This window comes from Hemicordylus capensis, chromosome 2 (genome assembly GCF_027244095.1).
Source record: "Hemicordylus capensis ecotype Gifberg chromosome 2, rHemCap1.1.pri, whole genome shotgun sequence".
NCBI classification, from domain to species: Eukaryota; Metazoa; Chordata; class Lepidosauria; order Squamata; family Cordylidae; genus Hemicordylus; species Hemicordylus capensis.
This window is the reverse complement of record NC_069658.1, coordinates 32686073-32710132: the sequence shown is the minus strand read 5'-3', so window position 1 is coordinate 32710132 and position 24060 is coordinate 32686073. Positions and strand designations below refer to the sequence as shown.

The 24060-nt window shown below is 44.8% G+C and overlaps 1 long non-coding RNA gene across 2 annotated transcripts; it reads right to left on the bottom strand.

The window, feature by feature from the left end:
• Positions 1–5609: 5609 nt before the first annotated feature.
• LOC128346891 (uncharacterized) lies at positions 5610–22019 on the bottom strand. 2 transcript variants are annotated; one of them, XR_008317272.1, is made up of 4 exons: positions 21944–22019; positions 13862–14079; positions 9213–9371; positions 5610–6353 (listed from the first exon to the last, which is right to left on the bottom strand). It is a non-coding gene; the product is annotated as an uncharacterized LOC128346891 (long non-coding RNA). The 2 variants fall into 2 exon arrangements; XR_008317271.1 differs by having other exon boundaries at positions 13862–14030; positions 21944–22001.
• Between the last annotated feature and the right edge of the window lie 2041 nt (positions 22020–24060).

Genomic DNA, 24060 nt, shown 5'->3' with positions numbered 1-24060 from the left:
GGCCCAATCATCTGTCATGGGTGGATCATCCAAACTGGCCCAGTGTTCATTTAAATAACAACTGTAAACCACCCTGAGCCTTTTGGAAGGGTGGTATAAATTTTTTTATTAACAACAACAACAACAACAACTGTGTGTAGTGAGGAAGATGGAAGCCTAAACATCTGTCTAAAAAGTCTTAACGTGTCCGTTTTGTCATTCATATGTGTGTGTATAATGAACACACACATCGCATACATGGTGCTATCAAAAGATAATGCGTTGAGACATGTATGTTTTGTCATAATTAATATTCTGTCAATAAGCTAGATAAGAAACCTCTAAGGATAAATGCTCTCCTGCTCTGCATCTAACATTGCCAGTGAATTTTCTCCAGCTCACTTCATTAATCCAGTCAGCACAATGGATCGGGTTAGAGATGTGTCTCAATAAATCACTCTCAAGTGCTGGGAGTAGGAGTACCTAATTAATCAGCACTGTCATTATGTTTGACTTGTTGCTGCCTTACTGTGTATTGGATGAGGATTCAGTGTATTTAACCTGTGTGCACTCTTAAGCAGAACTCCGCTTGCAGTGTAAAGTTTAACCCTTCAGTGGAATGAGTTGAATTATCTCTCCCCCCGCCCACCCTCATTTTGTCCCTTTTTATTTTGGAGGGTAGAAAAACAAACTTAATTTTTTGAATAATTCTTCTGGAAACCTTCCTGGCACAAACCCCACTGAAATGTATTGAATGTGTACAGGTTCTTGTAGACCTCGGATTCATTTCAATGGGGCTGGAACCATTCAATGCTTAAATTACAGGGGGTGAGAGGAAGCCCAGCCCCCTTACTTTTGGTGATGCCTCCCTTTGCTAATATTTTTAGAAGACTACCGGTGGGGTATGGTTTGGCTGAAAGGGTGGGGCTTGGAAGCTAGGGGGTGGGATTGGTTGATGTCATTAAGGGCCTTCCTACCTTTCCCTCATAATTCCAATGCTACTCCACCACATACTTCCACCTCGTAATTCCAGAATAGAATTTCCACAGGGGCAAATAACAACTTCAGGAAATCATTCTGGGTTATAAAATGTTACATGGGAAAAGCCACCCCCCTTCCCAAACACCATGCTCACGAATCCAATTGGGCCCCTTGAGCCTGCTTTTCAACCAAAAAAGGGGCACTTCTGGTCAGCGTCCGGTTTTAAGCCCATCTCTTAATCACGCTTCCAATCAGTGAAAGCAGCACTGAATTTGATGGGCCAATGGTAGGCAGCCTCAAATGGGCACACCACCACTTTGAATAGAGGTCGAAACACAAGACAAGGACCAATGAACTGCAGTCAACTACAGTCAGAGCTCTCACATCCAGTGGTTACAAGGTCTCAGCAACTGCAGCCTACCCTTACTTCAGTTTATGTTCTTCTTCTGCTGAATGCAGGAATGTATGAGAAACATAATTTCCAGCATTTCAACAGTGAAAACAGGGACATGCCTGTGAATGTATAGGAGGGTGGCCAAATTACTTTGGAGGCATGGCATACAGTTCTGACAACAAGCATGCAACATATGGAAGGCAGGTAATAAAGTGTATGGAGAGCATACCTAGAAGGGTGCAGTGCTGGGAGCACATATCACTCCCCCTCAGCCACATTCCTCCTTCACTGCCACTCCTCTCCCCCTGCCCTCCAGTAGTGCTTGCACTGGTAAGGAGTTCGATCAGCTCCCTCCTCTACTAAATGATAGGTGTGCATGCGCCCTGATGTGATTTACTGAGAAGTGAGTCCCACTGAGCTTAATGAATTTACTCTGCGGGAACTGTGTGCAGGATTACAGCCTTATATGCAGATTCTTCATCTCTTTGATCATTTTTGAGCAAGCACAGAAAAAGCACGGAAAGCAGCACCGAGCTCAGAATTCAGCATCTTAAAAATCACAGCAATTTTTCCTCTCGTTATGAGAGAGAGTATTGATTTCCAAAATCAGAATTTCCCAGAGTAGGGGGACAGAACCCCTTGTGATATGCATAGGTCTTGGCTATCTGGGTGCAGGAGTGGTTGGGCCCTGCCATGGGGCTTTCACTTCTCTCCCAGCTTTGGAAGCAATTGCCATACTTCCCCTGCCCGCCTAAAGGACAGCCTTGCCTCCTGGAGCTTCCTCGCCTTCCGGATTAGTGGCTGTGGAATGAAGGAGGCACCCACTTTGTGCCAAGTACAGAGTCCACCCTGCCGCCCCGCCATGTTGTCTTCTCCTCTGCTTAGCTGGGCTGGGGTTGAGGGGGACCAGGTGGCATCAAATGTGGTGGGAAGAGGGAGGGCAGCAAGCCGCGAGGAGGCAGACCTATTGGGGGGTGGGGGGCAAGGATTGGCAGCTGATTGTGGGGGTGGTTGGGGCCGGCCTGAGAGAGCACGGGGCTGGGGGCAATTGCCTCACTTGCCCCGCCTAAAGGACACCCTGAGGATGAGCCAAGCCCATACCCTCCAGCATTTCACAGATGAAAATTGTGTTCTGTTTCGAGCTCGAAACGAAATGCAAAACGGCCTAAATGTTCCATTTGAGTCAGCTATTTCAATGGAACAACTCAAAATGTTTTGAGTGTTTAAGCCATAGGGAACAATGAGGAACCTGAAACACACAATTGTACCCCATGGAGTCCTCCCCCGCCGACCACAAATCATATGGGGGTTTTGGGGAGAGGTTAAAAAAATGTTAAACATTGTATTGCCCACTTGCCCATTTCTTTTGTGGCTTGAGTGGTAAGTAGCACTCATCATGCCCTACCACCCAACCCACCTTAGTGTCCATAGGAGCTATCCATAAAGAACCATGGGGTGTTTCAAGTTCCGCATGGCCGGAACAAGCTGCTCTCACAGAGTGCACTGCACACAAGTTTTGCATTGCAATTTGCAATGCATTTTGCAACCCTGCCTTTAAAAACCGCTGCAGAAGCACACATAAAAGGGAATCTGCCCTTCCCAACACAGAACACACATTTCAAACACAGTCCAAAAATGGCCAAAAAAGAATCACTGACCCAGAATCCACTGCCAGCCACAGTGCCTATGCTACAGTAACATCTTTGGCACATGTTGCTCTCTCTCACACAATTATGACTCCTTATGTTACTTCCTAGCATTGCAACAGCTGCCACAGCGGCACCCTTACTTAACAGCAAGCGTAGCCGTAACAAGAACAACTTCAGCCACATTTTGACTGAGTACACTTGCAATGCAGATTGAAGAGCAGACACACAAATTAGTCTCAAGGGCAGACATGGAGCTCATCACAGCAATCACCAAGAAATATGAAAGAGAGAGGGTGGGGTGTGTGTGTCACTGTCAATTTCTCAGAACACTCTCATGAACAAACCAAACCACAACCCAAGGGAGATTCATGGCAGGCACCCAAGTTCTGACTTTGTCAATCTGAGATCCAGCAAAACCAGATAGTTATAGCAGCAATAGCACAGCATATTGAACTCAGTGTTGCAAAAAGAACACCACAAAAATTAAACCTACCTTCCTCCTCTCCTGATGTATCCTCTTCAAGAGAGACATAAGGGCTTGCTTTGCCTCCCAGTCCCTTTGAATACATTTTGAAATTCCCTCCAAAAGTGTTCCCCCTCCCTCCTCCCTCCCCTCAGCCAATGGGGGCACAGTTGCCCATGACAACACTTGATTTCTATGATAACAAGCCAACCTAGAAACAAGAATATCACAAGCCAATCAGAAGCCAGTGCCAGAAAAACAATCAGTGGGGGAGCTGGGTACAGACCTCCAAAATGGCTCTTGGAATGTCAAAATGTTTCAATCGAAACAGGATTTGCTCTGCTCCAAGCTTGAAACAGGCTCTTTATTTAAAGGGTGTTCTGTCGAGCTCAAAACACTTGAAATGTCCCATTTCGAGTCGAAATGTTTTGCCAGTGAAACATTCTGTACATCCCCAGAAAACAGGGATACACTGATAACAACTAATTCTTATATGGAAGATAACTGCTTGGGCACCCCACCCATTACTACTACTGCTACTATGAATATTTATATACAGCTTCTCAATAAAAGTTCCCAAAGTGGTTGGATTACACCTGCTATGTGCTGTGAGCTGCATAGTGCCATATCCATTAACATGATGCATCTACCCACACACTTGGAGGCTGAACTTCTGGAGACTCTGGAATGAGAGCTAAATCCTGAAGAATGACACTAGCTATTCACGAGGAAAAACAATGAACAAGATATCCCCAAGAGGCAAAAACAGGGATAGTGACTGACATCTGAGGCACGTAAAACAAGGTGTCTGCAAACTGGTTTTAAATTTTTACTTATGTTCTTGTATTGTACTGTATTGCTCTTTGCTGTAGTGTTTATTTGGTCGTTGACCGTAAATAGATGAGTAAGAGTAACAAGGAAGAAGATATCCCCAAGAGGCAAAAATAGGGATAGCAACTGACATCTGAAGCTACCATACCAGTAGCATGGGAGAAAGAAGCACCCACACGATAAAGAGCTTCCCCACCACTGCTGTGGCCACGCAGCCTCAGGTGCACAATAGGGGTCAGTAATTTTTGACTGTCTGCATTGCCTCTGGATGTTTCTATATCACCTGAAAATATGTCCCTGATGGCTGCGTGACCCTCAGGGACATATTTTCAGGTGACACAGGGCACATCCTGAGGCAGTGCAGACTATCAAAATTCACCCCCCACCCCCCGCAGCATTCCCAAGGGTACACAGTCAGAGCACAGCTAGGAAAGCTCTCCGTCATGTGGGCACATCTTCCTGCTGCCCTACTGGTAGACAACTCTGGATGTCAGCCAATGATTTACCAGCGACTGGTTATAGAAAACAGGGACTGTTCCTAGTACATAGGGAGAGTTGGAATCTATGGAAAGAGAAAGGCAATAGATGCATACAAGTTATTGCACCAAAAAAAGGGGAACATCCTTGAATTTATGGACATCTCTACATGTAAATATTTCAAAGCACTGTCAGCAAGGTGGATAATGTGTCTTTAAAAAAACCCAAAACCTTTGAGTGTGCACATGGCAGCAGGCTCGGCTGCCCTCCCCCCCCCCCCCCCGCCGCCCCCAGCCTCAGCAATCAGCCAGGCTTTAATGCAGGAAATTGTAACGGCCTGCATTAAAGCCTGGCTCCGGATCTGGAATCCATATCAGTCAGCTGTTATCTGCTCTGACACAGCAGGTGCCCCTGCACTAAGTAGTACCACAGATTGCCTGAGCAAAAGGGACAAGTCTCCAGAGGGCAAGAGGGCCTCTGATTCGGAGGCAGCGAGGGGGGAGCGGGAAGGTGGTCGACTTGAACTGCCGGCTTCGTCTGGTATCACTGATGATATTGATGACAATTAGTAGGGAGAGTTTAGGAGCGAAGTGAAGAGAAAGACTCATCTGTTACGTTATCCATCATCTGGACATGGCCTCAGGCAACTGGGGCATGCTGTTGTTTTTCCTGGAAGATGAACATACTGTTGAGGTAGCTGTAGCTTTGTGGTGTGCTGCAAAACTCCAAGTGCCATGAACTTTCTCTTTTTCTTTTCTTTTTGCAATTTATGTTCACACACACACAACACATAGGTCTTTGCTTAACATTGGTAGGTAGAATATAATATCTTTATTTCCTGTTGCAGGCCAAAAAATGTAGTTTAATGCAAAGCGGCAGCAAAGATTTATGAAGAATTACAATGAATAACTGGGGAACATAATCATCTAAGGAAAGTTTAAAAAATAAACAGAAGAGAGTGTTGTGAGTAGGGGTGTGTAGAATTGGTTCAAGTCAAACCTGGTTCAATTCAAACTAGCCTTGTTCGACCAGTTCAAGCTCAAAGTGGACTGGCCCTCCAAAAGAAGGTGGTGGTGGTCCGAGTTCGAATCAAACTTGGCCCGGTTCGGATTGAACTGGTTCAGCCTGGTTCAACCAGTTTGAGTGCTCTGCTTGTAAAGGGGAATCCCTTTACATGCAACACCCCTAGTTGTGAGGGAAATACACAACAGCCCCAGTTGAGAGGGAAATATTGAATCTCTACAACAATGCAAGCAAATGCAGGCAATTATTTCTAACTATTGCTGCCTCCATAAAACTTAAATCTGCTTTTACAGCCGATTCGCTCAATAAGGGGGAAAAGCAAGAAAAGCAATAAACCAAATTTCCATTTCATTTGGTAGTATAACCTGTGGTTTTTTTGTGGGGTTTTTTGGTTTCATTTTGTTAATATATGCCTTCAGGAAGTCCATTCATGCATATCAACCTTTTTCCTTTTTAAAGTTGGAGCTCTAAGAATCTGCTGATAGTGTTGTAGACCTTGGTCACTTTTTTCTTCTAGCTTCCCTTTATTCCTTGGGTCTGAATTCTTTCTTCAGGCCTAAGATGACAGGTAGTGCAAAATCCATCAGCGAAATACCTTGATTTGACCTGGGTATTCAGTGCTCACTTCCTCAGCCACATGAATTCATTAAACATGAGGCAATATGGCACACAGGTAAAGAGTAAGACCTACTTCACACACACCTATAGCCACATGGCAGCTGCTTCCTAATAATGTGATCCTATGTAGCTGGCCAATATGTCTGTGACTGTGAGCACTGCAATCAATCTTGCAGGGTCAATTTGTGGGTCTTTTCCACCTAGTAATTACCTTCCAGCCTGGCAAAATGGTGATTAAGTGGTAAATACCACAAGGTAGGCCTCAGCCTTTGAAAGTGGCATTCACAGACATACCAGAACTATATTGGATTACAAAATGAGGAAGTGACTTCCACATGACTATGTTTATCCGTGTGTGTGTGTGTGTGTGTGTGTGTGTGTGTACACAAGTGTGAAGAAAGCCTGAATTGTTAAATTTCTGGAATGGAATTCATGTATTGAGTCCACAACTATAGATGCATCTGTTGTAAACAAATTCACTTTCTATAGAGTTGACCCAAATGTCTCTGAGTTGGACTAAAATAAAAGGAAGCTTCATCATGTGTGAAAGAATCTCTAAATATTTCTGCTGGTGGCTAATACATTTCAGCTGACCCCCCTCCAAAGTCCCACAACCAAATCAAGAGCAGATACATTAAGATTAATGGGCTACTGACCACCATCTTTGTAGCCACCTGGCATGTAATATATGGTAGAATTACAGGTTATTATAATGGAATTCTTGGTTAGTTGCTTTGGGTCCTTAACAATTAAGTGGAATAAAAACATTTTAAATGAACAAACGAAGCATCAATTGCTCCATCAATAACCATGCATTTAAAGTGTTGAGTCCTCAGGCTTGATGGAATATCCTTGGAAACATAAAAGCAATACACGATACATGTCAGAAATCATATACATGTGGGTGAGGTGTCGAATCAACAAGAGACAAGTTGTTCTTGAAGGTGGTGATGCAAGCATCCAATTTCATTCTTAATAATAGTCTCATGGTGACTTTTTCTCAGAAAGGAAAGAACCTGCATTCTGGCAGAGGTTCACAACCTTCTAGGTTGTGACATTTTTCATTGGAGGCTGAAAGACAATTGCTTGCCTGTGGCTATTTGAGGAGCTGAGCACAGGAACCTGCCAACTAACAGAGGCTCTAGTTTGGAAGACAATGCACCGCATCATACCTGCTCAGCAACTGTGACAGAGACAAGCCAAATACACTAACATTCGTGCTTGTTTGTGGCTGGATGCATTCCGGTTTTGGACTGGGAATGTTTCAGTTCACTAATAAAGGAGACCTTTTCCCCATCCAGCTTCCTTTTCACATTTTTTTAACAGTTGTTCAGCATATAAACAAAGTCATCCACATATAAACAGAGACTGAGCATAATGCAAATGCAAGTAATACCCTGCATACTGGTATGATTTAGATTTCCTGTTCACTTATTGCATAGCTAAATCATCCTGAGGTCTTCAGATATGTATTCTTTATACAGCATTATGGGAAGAGACAAGGATAACCTTAAGGTGATGAATCTGCAGGACACATTTGAAGTGGCAAACAGCCCCGTATGTCTCCCGACCCTGCCTTCACACACATTTTCCTCCAGAAATCCAAAGAGGCCCATTTAGGACTTGGCTCTGAACAACTGATAAGTAGAACGGGTGGAAAATGGGGTCAGGATAACATGATTACATTTAAGATTCTAAGACAGGCCTGAAAAGCTTACAGCCCACCAAGCCTATGATCCACATATGCGGCGGTGGGGTGGTGGTGGTGGTGGTTTGATTAAACTCTGGAGGTGTGGCTCAGTATTAGAGCATCTGCTTTGCATGCAGAAGGTTTAATCCCTGGCAGTTCCATATAGGGCTGGGAAAGACTCCTGCCTGAAACCTTGGAGAGCCACTGCCAGTCAGTGATTACAGAACTGAGCTAGATGAACCAAGGGTCTGATTCAGGATAAGGCAGCTTCCTATGTTCCTTTGTTCCTAACTCCTGTTTTTATTAACTATGCCTGCAAAATGGAGAAACATTAACCACCTGACAGGTTACAATACATGGGTAATGGGCTGCATTTAGTCTGGTAGCTTACAAGTTTTCTAGTTTTCAGACTAGAACATAGAAGATACAAGTTCAAATCCCCACTCAGCCATGAAACTCACTAGGGCACTTTCCAGATTAAACCCTACAACAGGGGTAAAATGCTTCGGATTGGCAGGATACGACCCCCAGAATCTCAAGCTCGTACAACGGGAACATACGGCGACATCTTCACGATGCACATGCAACATTGGAGCACTATATTGCAAAGATAAAATCTGAAAGAAGGCACCGGAAATGTGAACAGCACCTTGCTGTCGGAGCAGGGACTGTGGTGTCACAACACAGGAAGTGCGGAAGCACACTTAGCAGATCCATAGTGACACTGTTGTAGGGTGTAATCTGGAAAGCACCTAGGTGACCTGGATTCGTATTTGTCTCTCAGGATAACAACAGGCTTGTGAAGATAAAATGTGGTGGGAAGTCATATACACTATCCCATTGGAGGACAGTGGGATAAAAGTGCAATAAATACATATATATGTAAGCTTAGAGGGTAAGAGTAAAATCAGATTCAGCAGCTACACTAGAAAGAAAATTGAGGGGGACACAGGAAGGGCAAAGTGCATTTCTGGGTGGGTGAGCTTTGTCCCACTTGTTAGACTTCTGAAACAGAAATGGGAGGGCAGGTGGGGGGGGGCAAACTGCTTGTCTGGGGGGGGGGGGCCTTGCCCCTATCTCTGAAGCCACACCAGACTTGATTCTTACCATGTGCTTGTAAACATTTCTGTCTTGACTTCTCAATAGCAGTGTGGAGTGGTGGGTGGGCAGCAATCCAAACTGGGGATACAACAGAAGGCAAAGGCTCAAAGACTCCTCCCATGCCATAGTCTCAGACAGTGGGTCAGGTAGGTTTCCCTACAACGCCTGTTTGGGAAAAAGGATGAGACAGGAAAGTGCTAAACACATGCAAATAACATCTTGTCCAAGAGTGACCACTAGTAAGCAAGATTATTTTCTTTCTTTCTTTTTCTTTTTTGCTTGAAAAATGATTTCAAGACAGTTGTTGGGAAAGGTTACGCTTGAAATAAAATTACAATCCAAACCAATGTTAGGTGGAGGAGGAAAAATATTGAGAAATATCAAGAAATGAATCCAGCAGCCCGGGGATTAGTTATTTGAAAACAGAAAGGGAAAATATAGGAAATGGATAGTCTAGTGAGGATGCGTGCATTGCTGAAGCATGAGTTTGTTGGAGATCAGAATCAGAAAACAATAGGACAAAACGAGTTGCAGCTAGTGAGTTATGTTAAAAATAACAAGAGCCGTTTGGGCAAGTTACACAGAAGGAAAAGGAAGGCAAAAGGTACACCATGGCAACTTCTCAACTCAAAGGTTGAGAGATTCGTCGTGAATGAAAGATTCAATGCCTGTTTTGCTTCACCTTCACAGATGAAGAGAGAGCTGTGAACTACACAGACACAAGAAACGCAGAAAAGCATAAAACTGCTGAGTAAGACTCAGGCCCGGCCCAAGTTTCACTGGAGCCTAAGGTGGTTTATTGAATTGTTGCCCCCTCCCACTGCGCAGAGTGCAACAAGCACCAATTCCTGCCCCCTCACAACCCCGATTTCCCTCCCCCAGAGTCACCTCTGAAGGTTTCCCTGTCTCAAGCCCAAGCCCTCCCCATGGGGTTGGTGACAGCAACTGGTGACAGCAGCACTTAGGCACATCTTCCGCCTTGCTGCTGCTCTCACTGCATTTTCAGGAAGTGTGGAAAGGGGCAGCAAGTGTGAGTCCACACTTCCTGCCACTCCATTCCCCAACGCTGCCTTTTGAAAAGGCAGAGAAAGCAGAACATAAGTAAGTGACAGGTATCAGGTTCTTTGATGGAAGTACATAGGAACATAGGAAGCTGCCATATACTGAGTCAGACCATTGATCTATCTAGCTCAGTATTTTCTTCACAGACAGGCAGCAGCTTCTCCAAGGTTGCAGGCAGGAATCTCTCTCAGCCCTATCTTGGAGGTGCCAAGGAGGGAACTTGGAACCTTCTGCTCTTCCCAGAGCGGCTTCATCCCCTGAGGGGAATATCTTGCAGTGCTCACACATCAAGTCTCCCTTTCATATGCAACCAGGGTGGAACCTGCTTAGCTAAGGGGACAAGTCATGCTTGCTACCACAAGACCAGCTCTCCTCTCCTAAGTAGATCAGGAGATGCTGAAACTGCTGGGTTCAAATGGCACAGCCAACCTTGGCATATCAGAACCCACAACCTTGGCATATTGGAACCCACAACAAAGCAGCTTGCACAGGGATGTGGGGACTCCTGCCTTCCTTATGGTGGCAGCAACCTCAGGTGCCATCATTATGACTGAACTCAACCAATATAGTATGACACTTATCTAGGAACATAGGAAGCTGCCATATACTGAGTTAGACCACTGGTCCATCTAGCTCAGTATTGTCTATACAGACTGGCAGTGGCTTCTCCAAGGTTGCAGGCAGGAATCTCTCTCAGCCCTATCTTGGAGAGGCCAGCCAGGGAGGGCACTTGGGACCTAGATGCTCTTCCCAGAGCGGCTCCATCCCCGAGGGGAAGATCTTACTGTGCTCACACATGTAGTCTCCCATTCATATGGGACCAGGGTGGACCCTGCTTAACTAAGGGCACAAGTCATGCTTGCTACCACAAGACCAGCTCTCCTCCCTTTAGCTCTCCTCAACCTTAGCAGCCTGGGAAAGAAGTGAGACCTGCATCATAGCTTTTGTTTTTCCCCATGGAGTAAAGAGAATTATTGGCTATTACCGCTAAATAAATTATAGCTAAATAAAACCTCCATGTTCAGAGGCAATGGGAACAATGCTCTCTTATACAATTACATGAGTTAATTGACTTAGCATAATGAGGTGAACTTCCTGGCTGACATCCAGACTGACCTTCTGGGTACACGCCCAGGTTTTTTTGTTGTGCAAGATGGGAGGGGCAATTTTCAGTTATCTCTTCCCTCTGCAGTTGACTGTGCTTACCAAAACTCTGAGAATTACCAAACTCTCAGGGACATGGTTTTGGGAGGCGCAAGAGGCTGCAGAGGGAAAGAAAGAGAACCAAAAATTGCCCCTCCCTCCTTGTGCAACAGAAAAAGAAACGTGTATGGGAAGTTTAGTCTCTCTCTCTCTCTCTCTCTCTCAAATATACATTAAGGATGTGCACAGAACCACGGAGCTCCAGTCCGACGCCGGTGGGGGTAGCTCTTTAAGGGCGGGGTAGGGTGCACTTACCCCTCCCACCACTTTTCCCCCACCGGCGCTCCGTTAAGTTCCCCAAATCCATGGGGTGGCAGCGTACCTCCCTGCCACTGCTTCCCCCATTGTTGGCCGGAAATAAACAAGTACCACGCCCGCTGCACACATTGTGTGCATGACGTGCGATGTGCAGAGCGGGCGTGCACATGTTACATGCTTATTTCCAGCCAACGACGGGGGGAGGAGCAGCAGGGAGGTTCGCGGTCGCCCCATGGATTTGGGGAACTTAACAGAGTGCCGGTGGGGGGGAAGTGGCAGGAGGGGTAAGTGCACACTCTCCCGCCCTTAAACAGCTACCCGCACCGGCGTTGGACTGGCGGAACCATCGGTTCTTCTAACTAGTTCGGAGGCCCATGAAGGGCCTCCGGACCGGTTCCATGCACATCCCTAACATACATCACCGATGTCCACAGACTGAACCCATGGCAGCTTACAGCAATAAATTAAAATCACAATAAAAATACAATAAAATAGCAATGGTGCGGCTATAAAACTGATCACAGTAGGCACAACATAAAAGCTAGATATTCAAAGACACAAAGGCAGCAGGAAACCAATGATAAAACCTCAAGGAAGGCCTGCTGGAACAGAAAGGTCTTCCCTTTAACTTTAAAACTCAATATGAAGCAAATTAGCCAGAGACCAGGGGACAGGGGTTCTAGTAATCACCTATTACTGCTGTTATCAGTCTTCAACGTACTTATCTCATATCTTTAAGCTTTACATAAGAACTAGCTGGGCTGGGTGCACCTCCCTCTCGGTTTTCCCTCTGTTCTCAGCCCCCCCTCCCGCCGCCACTGCCATTTTCATTCCCTGCTCGCTTGTCTGCCACTGCCATTTTCTTTCCCCCTCCTGCCTGCCTGCCGCTGTTTTCTCCCCCCGCCACCATTTTCTCCTCCCCATCACCCGCAAGCCACCAGTGCCAACACTTTCTTCTCCCTTTGCCAGCAGCTCTCTCACAAACTCTCGCGAGAGCTGCCACGCATGGGATTAGTGATTGGTACACCTTAGAGAAATAGAGAGAGAGATGGTCACAAACTGTACCTCTTGAATTTCATAGTTTTTTGGCTGCAAAGTTCATACTTATCCCCCCTCCCGTGTGTGTGTGTGTGTGTGTGTGTGTGTGTGTGACTGTTCTTATGAGCAGCCAAACCCAGGTTAAGGCAGCCAAGCCAGGGCTTGGCTGCCTGTGAGAACTGCCAGGATCCATGTGGGCTTACAGAGCTTGCTGGTTAGCTGAAGTTCAAGCGCACGTGCGCCTGTAACTTGGGCTAACTGCTTATGTGTGAGTGCTGGCTGCTCCACGCTGGTGCTGGCACAGAAGCGGGCTTCTGGTGTCACCAGGGAGATCCCCACAATGTACCGCACACTCACACGGCGCATTGTGAGAATCCCGGGGGCTGAGACAATGCATTCCAGCCCCCATGCTGCCAGGGGCAGCAGCGGAGCATCTAGGCATGCAATCCATGCACCCAGCAATCTCCTGGTGATTGTTTGCAGAAAGGTAAAGTTATGCATTCTCCCTCCCTGCCCTCCCTGCCAAACGAGTGTGTAAATGGGCCATGTGTGTGTGTGTGTGTGAAATGAAGTGGGCTCTAATCCATGAAAACGTAAGCTATAATAAACGTGTTTGTCTAAAATACAAGGTTCTTTTTTATTTGTTGGTAGTTTGTTTTGTTTTAGTGGGTTTTTTAAAGTCTTTTAATGGTGGGTTTTTTGTTTTTTTTTGTAATTGTATATCCTATTTTACTATCTTTGTTTTTTCTTTGTGAGCTGCCCAGAGAACAATCTGTCACTGGATGACTCTGGGCCAGTCACTTCTCTCTCAGCCTAACCTACCTCACAGGGTTGTTGTGAGGATAAACATAAAGCTGTACTGGGCTCTTTGGTGGAAGAGCAGGATATACATGTATAAATAAATGCATACATACAAATAATACATGGCTACCTGTCTCAGTAGTGGCTCAAGCCCTCTATGTGCCTGAGGTAGAATACCAAATGGTGCCCCCACCTTATATGCATCCTCCTCCCCCCTTAAAAAAAAACAGAGAACAGAGGGCATCTTGTCACACCACTGATGCACCAATAATCTGTTGCCTGAGGTGCCTCACCTTGCCACATAGAAGGGCTGCCCCTGAGTCCCTTCTGGAAGATGACCAGAAGCAGTTTTCCTCTGCCTAGCAGATGCAGAGGACAAATGTCAGGAGACGACCATCACCTCGATGTCCTGCTTATGGGCTTCCTGGAGTCATGTGGCTAGTTGCTCTTAGAAACAAGATCCTGGAATAGATGTATCTTTGGTCTGATTCAGCAGGGCTCTTCATATGTTCTAAAGCAAAACAGTATTTGTATTTTTTGCCACCCCAAAGAAAGTATGTTGGCAGGTCCTGCTGCCTAACCTTGTAGTAACCTGTTCAGTTATGCAGCTGGCACCAAGCGGTTTGATATTCAAGCACTAATTAGCCAGAGAGACCGCTAATTCCAGCCCGAGGGTGCTTTTGATCTCCTGCTGCACCCAATATTTATTAGGGCTTGTGCGGGAGATGAGCTCGAAAGGAAAACACGCCGCGAGCCCAACGAGACATTTGGACTGAACAGTCGTTTACTTATAATTTACAGTCTTGTAGTACTTAATATATAATGCAATAATCTATGCTCTGCCATTTGTCATTTTGGGCCGGGCAGCAGATTATAGCTCAGGGCAGTGCATCTGTGCGCGGGTCTGGCAGGAAATGGTCGGGAGATCTTGAACAGCTGAGCACGACGTCTCCGTGTACTCAGAAAACCCAACCTTTGCTCCAGAGGTCACTGGTGTGCTTCAGACCTGACAGACCAAATTGTTAAGCATGTGACTAATATGCATACAGAAGACAGGGCCTCCTGAGGTTGGGGTGGAGGGGGTGGGTGCGGGCTTGATGGCTAGTTAGCAGCTAGTCTTAATTTTATGTGACAATCCTATGTAGGCAGTGCTGGTGGGTGACTAAATAGAGCATATTGATGTCCCACTGGAGGTAGCCCCTGTTGTTATGACAAATTCTCCTCAGCATTTATCAATCAAGGCTACAATGGGGGAGTGTGCTGAATATCTAATTCAGACAGGCCAGTCAGGCCTAATAGAGGCAAGCTCGCATGTTATTCAATTTGTATTTGTTAGCAATGTCCCACTGTCACCGGGCAATTTACCTCCACACTCAGCAAATGAAAAGAAGACATTTGCTGGGCTTCAAACACTTACATGAGTTACAAGCAAAATTTTAATTAGCATGTCATTACAGTAATAATTTATTGCTTCTTTGTAGCTGTCCCAGTGTACAGATTACACTTTACCATCCCCCCTCCCAGAAGGAGAGTTCTTTAATATTTATGAGCTGGGTAACTTTTTTTTTTTTAAAGCCAGTTAAATTATGTAACTTGATACATTTCCACATCCATAGGAGCTCAGTCATTTATCTATGATGTCAATTTATTTTTCACCTACTTTGCCTCCTGCCAGGGAGGAATTGTATCTGTTTCTTACATTTTTGGCCCGTGAAGGGTTTCCTCTAGTTATATTCCCCCAAGAAGCACAGGGTGCTAGATGTGAGATTAACCCATTTCAGTCTACCCTGAGAGGTAGATTAAACTGAGAGAGGGAAAGCTGATTTGATCAGAATAAGGGGAAAATAAACTTTTGGAATTCTTGCCAACTTTTTTCTTAACATCCAAGTTCCACCTGAATTCACTGTGATTGTAAAAATGTGAAAGGATAGGACATGGAACATTTATATGCATGCATGTATATGTATTCTGGTTTCTCGTCAGATCAATTAAATCTTTCACCTTTTACTAAAAATTTCAATGGAAAGGAAGATAGATAGATAGATAGATAGATAGATAGATAGATAGGATTTGTGTCCCATCTTTTGACACACAAGCAGCTCACAAAATTCAAAAGTAAAGTAACAGCAACATAACATTTTAAAAATAAAATTAAAGTGAAAGAGAAAGAAACAACAGATTAAAAGCAAGTTAGGATCAGTTTAAAGGTCTGGGGAAATAAAAAACATTTACACATACAAACAAGGAGTTTATATGCATACATCTAATGAACCAATAGACCAATAATATTTGTAGTACTGATGAAAGTAATATAATTAAATCCACCCCTCCTCCAAAGCAGTCAAGATCCGCTGAGACTTGAACCTCCTGGTCTGTACACTTGCACCCTTTGTGGTAAGCCTCTTGAAACACGAAGAACTGATGAAGGGATAGTATTTTCCTTTCAATTCTCAGCATGTTTCTACGCCCTTCACTTCCTGGATGCTTGGTCTGGTATAAATATTTCAGGCTTTGGTCTTTTCCTGCAGATTGAACAGGAGGACTCCAATTTTGCTTGTGTAGCATTGCTCCAAGTGTCTCTGCTTTTCATCTTGCTTGTTTCACTTCCTAGCTGCAGAGGCACTGTTAGGCATGGACCTAGGGGACCAAGTCCATGTGCCCACTCTCCTAGAGGGCCCCATGATATTCCTTAAGGAGGGGGAAAGGGCCCTTTTATATTCCTGGAATGGTCTGGACTAGACTTCTGAAATTTGGCACAGATTTAGGACAGGTTATCAGGACTCTGTGAATTGACTTTTGAAGCAGATTGATCAATTTTTTTATTTTTAATGCTTTTTTGAATTAAAAAGAACTTCAAAAAAAGTCCTAAAAGTGGCTTGCTTCATAAGTGGCAGAAATTACAAAAACTTCTGGAAATGAAGCCTCCTCATTGGGCCATTATTCCACCCCCATGTGAAGAGTCTGTCCCTTGCCTCCATAAAAAGTGCAATCCCCAACCCACTTTACATTTGCAGAATGGCTGTGCTTAGAGTTCTGAAATAGGGCATACATGTGCAGTCTTTTTTCTTTCTTTATCCCAAATGCACTCTGGCCCAAACCTGTGGGTTTGTGTTGAAATGTATATATATGGAGATGATGCTTATTTTGCAGCCCCCCGCCCCCATAAGCTCATTAGGCCCAGTGTCCAAAATTACCAAGCTGTACCTTTGCCTAACTGCTTGGTTTCCTTCCAGTCCATAGCTTCCTTAACCACTTGACTTCCCTTCTGACTGCTGACTGCCTTGAACCATCTTCGATTCCCCCTTCTGATGGACCCTGGTTCAGATCCTGGCTTACACTCTCCTCTCCCTCCAGATTTGACTGTGGAATTAGTTTGGCATTCTCTCCAATTCTAGTAACAATCTTACTGGAGCTAGTTTTTATACTTATTACTAAGGTTTATACAACTATGAATATTTTCTACACTTTTCAACAGAAGTTCTCAAAGCGGTTTACATAGAAAAAATAAATAATAAATAAGGTGGTTTCCTGTCCCCAAAGGACTCAGTCTAAAAAGAAACATAAGATAGACACCAGCAACAGCCACTGGAGGGATGCTGTGCTGGGGATGGATAGACCCAGTTGCTCTCCCCCTGCTAAATATAAGTGACTCACCCCTTTAAAAGGGGCATCTTTGCTCAGTTAGCAAGGCTCTATACCATTTTCCCCAAGAACAGTCCAAAGTGGCTAACAACAATGAAATAAAACAACAACATAAAACTAAAAAAACCTATCAAAACAGTAAAACGAATTCTGCTAAATCAAAAGCCATAAACATTGTTTAGAACAGCAGAAACACCACAGGAGTAATTAATCATCTTTAGATGCGTTCAAGAGAGCCATAAAGACTCTTTTTTTAAAAAAGAGAGAGCTTTTAATGCTGTTCAAATGGTTTAAAATTGTGTTAATGAGTTTTGTGTTATAATTTTAGAATTTGAATTATTTTATAATGTATTGTGAAACACCCTGAGCTGTTTTGGATTAAAAATGAAACAAATAAATCCATAAAAGAACAGCAAAACAAATTTCATATCCAACTAATTAAGATACAACAGATTTGTTATCCGTGGATTTGCATATCAGTGGTTGGGTTATAGACACCCGACCTTGGCATACATGGGGAAAGGGGGGTGGACACGTTGACCTCGTGTATCTGCAGGTTGGGGTGGCCAGAAATGAATATTCAGAAAGTGCAGCTAGTGCAAAATGCGGCAGCTAGGATTTTAGCCAGAGCTGCCTGTTGGGATCTTATTACTCCCATTCTGAAAGAGCTGCTCTAGCTACCAATTTGTTACCAATTCAAGGTGCTGGTTTTGTCATTGAAAGCCCTTAACAGTTTGGGCCCTGGATATCTGAAGGATCACCTGCCCCCAGGATTTCTGCCTGCTTGACAAGATCATTGGAGGGGGCTCTGCTCCATGGGCCAGTGGTGAGAGAGGCTTGGCTGTTGAACATGAGGGACAGGGCCTTCTCAGTAATTGCCCCTAGGCTTTGGAATGCACTCCTGGCTGACATCTACTCCTCAGCCTCCATGACAGTTTTTAGGAAATGTAAAGACCCAGGCTTTTTAATGAAAGTATTGTTTTTTACTGTTTCTGCTTTGTATTGTGTGTATTACTGTTTTATATGTTTTTTAAAAAACTTTTAAACAGAGATATTTTTATATTTAAATTGAATATCTGTACTTTTGTATTTTAATTGTGCATTGTTTTAATCATGCTGTAAACTGCATTGAGATTTTTTAAATGAAAAGCTGTATAGAAATTGAACAATAAATAAATAAAATAAAAAATGTGGCTGCACTATAGATTTGTATAGGGGCATTATAATATTAGCATTTTTATTTTCAACCCCTTTCCTAATGATCCCTAGCATTAGATCACAAAAAGTTTTGTGGAATAGGAATGTCTTTACACCCCAAGTGAGCAAGTGGTGATCTGATGGATATCCTTGGGAAAGGTGTTTCAGAGTTGTTGCATTGCCATTAGAAAGGCCCTGTCTCTCATGTCCACCAAGCAGATACCTATCAAAGGAGAACTTGGGAGCAGGGTCTATGAGGCCAGCTTAAAGACCTTGGCAGTTGTATGAGAATCCCAGACTGTGCTCCCTCTTTACTTAGCAGCCAAAGCTCAGTGCCACCAGGCTCAGGACCAGCAACCAGCCTCTGTCAATGCCGGGCTGTGGGAAGTCTCTGCAGGGTAGTTCAGAATCTGAAGTCAGGATTGGGAGGGCTGGACAGGAAACCAGGTATGGGAGGAACAGACCAGGAACCAGTATTACTACTACTGCTGCTACTACTACTGCTGCTACTATTATGAATAATGTTTATATACCATTCTTCAACCAAAGTTCCCAAAGCGATTTACATAGAAAAATAAATAATACATAAATAAGATGGTCTCCTGTCTCCAAAGAGCTCACAATCTAAAAAGAAACACAAGGTAGATACCCGCAATAGCCACTGGAGGGATGCCGTGCTGGGGTTGGATAGGGCCAGTTGCTCCCCCTCCCTTCTAAATATAAGAGAATCAACACTTTAAAAGGGGTCTCCATGCTCAGTTAGCAAGGGTTATTTTGCCGAGAGTCAAAGCCAAAGCCAGGGGGCAAAGCAATCAGGAATCAATATCAGGACAGGAGCAAGCTGAGGGTCAAAAGCCAGCTGGGATCAAAGTCAAAAAGATAAGCCAGATTCCTGGATCTCCATTGCATCTTGTGGTTCCCTTCAGGATGTCAACACTAGAAAGGGTAATCAGGGAGGTTCAGCAGTGTCCCCTGTGAGCTCCTTGCCCCTTTAATGGCCTGGGATGCTGCAAGGGTAGTAAAGGTTTTGCCACAAAGGGCCCCTCAGCACAGTTCACCCCTTTTCATCATCAGCCCAATGTCCTGGCAGCTGTTGCAGGGTGAGAGGTGGAGTCTCTGCTGCATAGGATCTCCTCCATTCACGAGACTGCCCAGTGCCAGGAGACTCACAAGGAAGACTGGGACACTTCAGTGACGGGAACTCTGCTGCTCCCCTGTAAGGGCTAAGCCTCTACCACCACCTCAGCCAGCCACCAACTAAGCTCCAGATGCCTCACGGATGGAGCTGGACACAGCCAGTTTCCATGGCTGGTGTGTCTGTTAACTGACACCACAATCCAGGATCAAGAGCGAGCCAAGAGTGTAAGTCAGAGCCGGGGCTGGAAGCCAAGCAGACAAACCAGAATTTGCAGACAACAATGCAGCAGAATGAAGAAGACCTTGGTAGTGAGGCAAGGCCATAGTCCCAGCCTTCAGATCTTCCTTTCTATTCTGTAAAGAGCTAATGGTTAGCCTGGCTGGGCAGAGCCTATCGAGGGCCTGTGAGCACAATGTTCTACTGCAGTTCAGTGGTCTGCCACACAGGGGAAGAGGTATGCAAAAGTCTATGGCTTTCAGCCTCAACTTAGGCAGCTCCTGCCTAGATTCTGCCTAGATTCTCCTGCCACATTCTCATCTTATTCAACCATGCAAAAGGTAGATGACTGCTATCCTCATTTTTCAACTGTAAAGCTGAAGTTGAGAAATATCCTCGTTTGCACGAGCCTCCAACCCACCCCACCTGCAGTCACATTCCATGGGTCTTGAACACAGGGGAGCTTCGTGAAAGTAGAAAATGTAAGATCTCTGTCATCATGAAGATATTGCATAGCTATGGCCATTACACCAGCAACTGATACCCATTTGCACTGGAGACTAGTTAGTAACTTGGCACTACTGCCCTTTATTTGACTTTTGCTGTGTGGGGGGGAAAGACAGAAGAAAGGGAGGACATAGCAATTAATATTTATCTGTGTCTAGTAAAGATGGATATGATACTGCAGTGCAGGCTGAAGTCATGATCCAGAGATGTGCAGACGTAGTGTATCAGGCTTGTTTAAGGTTTTCCTTTAGGAGCTGCTCCCACTCCTGAACTCATTTCAAAAACTTATCCCAATTAAACAAATCAGCATAGGATGGGAGAGTATGAGAATTAGTGAATGGTGAATTGCTGCTAATGTGTGAGTTCTGTGTTTTTCACTTAGTTAGTTTGTCTTTCAGCAGCTCTTGAACTAGCTAGAGAGCCAAACTACTACTACTACTACTACTACTACTACTACTACTACTAAACACTACTACTACTATGATTTATATACCACTTTTGAACATATGTTTCCCAACCAGTTTATATAGAAAAATAATTAATTAATTAATAAGATGGCCCCCTGTCCCCAAAGGGCTTACAATCTAAAATAATAAGAATAAGATAGACACCAGCAACAGCCACTGGAGGTATGCTTTGCTGGGATTGGATAAGGCCAGTTGCTCTCCCCCTGTTAAATAAAAGAGAATCACCACTTTGAAAAGTGCCTCTTTGCTCAGTTAGCAATACATCTATAGATTAGATATGCATCTGAGGGAAACTTGAACATTAAAAAATTCAGGAGTCATAGGGGAAACTAACAGAAGGAAAACCTAGATTTGTTATATGAGCCCATACCTTTGAATTGGATCCTGCATAGACAAAAAAAGTATCACATAATTAATCACATGAATACTCTGAATAGGCTCAGTGGGAGGGTTATGTGATTCAGTAGTAAAGCACATGCTTTGTGTGCAGTCTCCAATACCTCTATAAAAAATCTCAGGCAGTAAGTGTAGTGGAAAGGGTGAACCTCCTGTCTAGGAGTAGCACTGGATGATGTCATCAAGAGGAAATAGGCTGGCTCATGAGCAAGTTGTAATAGAGAGCCAGCGTGGTGTAGTGGTTAGAGTACTGGACTAGGACTGGGGAGACCCGAGTTCAAATCCCCATTCAGCCATGAGACTTGCTGGGTGACTCTGGGCCAGTCACTTCTCTCTCAGCCTAGCCTACTTCACAGGGTTGTTGTGAGGAGAAACTTAAGTATGTAGTACACTGCTCTGGGCTCCTTGGAGAAAGAGCGGGATATAAAATGTAAAAAATAAAATAAAATAATAAATAATAAAGCACTTCCTGCCTGATTAGCTCTGTTAATAATACAGTGTCCCCATTCGCACGTGACAGGAAACTGGAGGTGAAGGGGCCTGAGACTGAATTTTTAGTACATCTGAACACATATTCGGAGAGTAAAGTGACCCGAGGAGTCACTCCCCAAACTCCATAACAACACAAGAACAGCCCTGCTGGATCAGGCCCAAGGCCCATCTAGTCCAGCATTCTGTTTCACACCAGATGCCACTGGAAGCCTACAGGCAGGAGTTGAGGGCATGCCCTCTCTCTTGCTGTTACTCCACTGCAACTGGTACGGGTTCTCTAATCTGAACCTTCGGTTTGTAGTGGGTTTCGCTGCTCCTACCTGAGGTTAGAAGGTCCCTGCCTTACATCTGAATGCTGAACTGCAGTCCCGCTGTGCTCTTGCCAGAGATGAGGAAGCTCCTCCCTCACTCTAGCTGTGATTGGTGGCCAGGGCTGTCCTTCATTCCAGAAGGAAGCCCACCCAGCCACCTCCCCTCCCCTCTGAAGTCTACCTGACTGCAGTAGGGGTTCTGCTGGTTACGTCCGAATGCGGACAGGTAACCACGCATTGTGGGTGGGTGGGTGGAGGTGGTCAAAACCTGCGGTTCCTCATTACGTGCGAATACGGCCAGTAAGTGCCATCTAAGACCTGTCAGCAAAGACAATACTGAACTAAATGGACCAACAGTTTGGCTCAGTAAAATATAGCTCCGTATGGCCAACACGTTTCTAGTGCTGAAGCTCGCCAGGTTTGAACTTAAGTATTGTCTAAATAGGAGGGTGCCTGGAAGCCAGATGTAAGCTGTTCTGAGCACAGAAGAACAGGGCACAAGTATAAAGCATAAATAATGTAAGATTTACACCTCAATCCTAAACACATTTGTCTGGAAAGCAGCAACACCACTTTCATCAAAGTAAGCCTATTTAAGACCGGAGTCTTCTTGACCCAGTCCTATAAGCCACTGTATGGAGGTTTATAACCCCAGTTTACTTCCCTAATCACTCTGGCGCTTGGCCCACATCTCAGCCCAGCAGCTTTCTTCAGTGCTGTGCAACCCTCAGGAACAGATTTATACAATAGAAACAGCTTTCGAAGGGAGGGGGGATAAAGAGGTGCACCTAGGTAATGTTGGAGCCTGGACCTAAAGGCCTTTGGAGGCCCCCACCCTCACCTGCATATAAAGCATCATTATGTTTGGTTTGGCAACCATACCACCTGGGAAGGACTAAAGATGATTTGGGGGCCTCCCGGGGCTGCAGAGGCCCTGGACTTCGGTCCAGAAGTCCAGGGGTAAGAGCCCCTCTGGGGAGATACTTTTGGTCTTGGAAGATAAAACCACAGGAGGGGAGGGGCTTGGATCTACTGCATTCAGAGCCAGATGGTCGCTAAACAACCTGTCCCCTTCTTTGCACCTTGCGCTTTGTGAGAGTCCAGGAGACCCATTTACAAAAGGTGACTGCCCTCAATTTTTAGCAATTCTTTCCTGCCCTTCAGCCATGTCCCCCCACTTCCACTTGATTCTAGGAAGCGGTGGGAAAGTTCTATTTCTGCTCATGTGAGGTCTTGATCCAACAGCCTATAAGAACATAAGAACATCCCTGCTGGATCCGGCCCAAGCTCAATCTAGTCCAGCATCCTGTTTCCCACATTGGCCCACCAGATGCCTCTGAGAAGCCCACAGATAAGGGATGAAGGCCTGCTCCTCTGCTGTTCCTCCCTTGCAAACGGCTCTGGGCAAGTCACTATTTCACAGCTTCAGTTCCCCACCTGTTAAAAGAGAACAACAATGTCCAGCCTCACAGGGGTATTGTGAAGCCCACAGAACAGAAACCAGAATATTCAAGTAACTGTTAGAATGGAAGCGCTGCAGTTCTGGGAATAGAGCAAAGGTCACCTTAAGTGGTGCAGCAGGGAAATGCTTGACTAACAAGCAGAAGGTTGCCGGTTTGAATCCCCACTGGTATGTTTCCCAGACTCCGGGAAGCACCTATATCAGGCAGCAGCGATATAGGATGATGCTGAAAGACATCATCTCATACTGCACGGGAGGAGGCAATGGTAAAGCCCTCCTGTATTCTACCAAAAGAAAATCAAAGGGCTCTGTGGGCACCAGGAGTCGGAATCTACTTGACGGCACACTTTACCTTTAAAAGAGCAAAGAGGTACCTTTAAAAAGGGGTGATTCTCTTTATTTCGCAGTGGGAGAGCAACTGGACATATCCTTCCCCAGCATAGCATTTTTCCAGTGGCTGTTGCTGGTGTCCAACTTATTTCTTTTTTAGATTGTGAGCCCTTTGGGCACAGGAATCCATCTTTATTTATATCTCTGTAAATCATTTTGGGAACTTTGGTTGAAAAGCAGTATATAAATATCCATTGTATTCGTATTTGTTTTGTTATTATGTTACAGTTTTATGGCGTCTCAGTCTCAAGGTGCACTATTTTATCAATTTTGC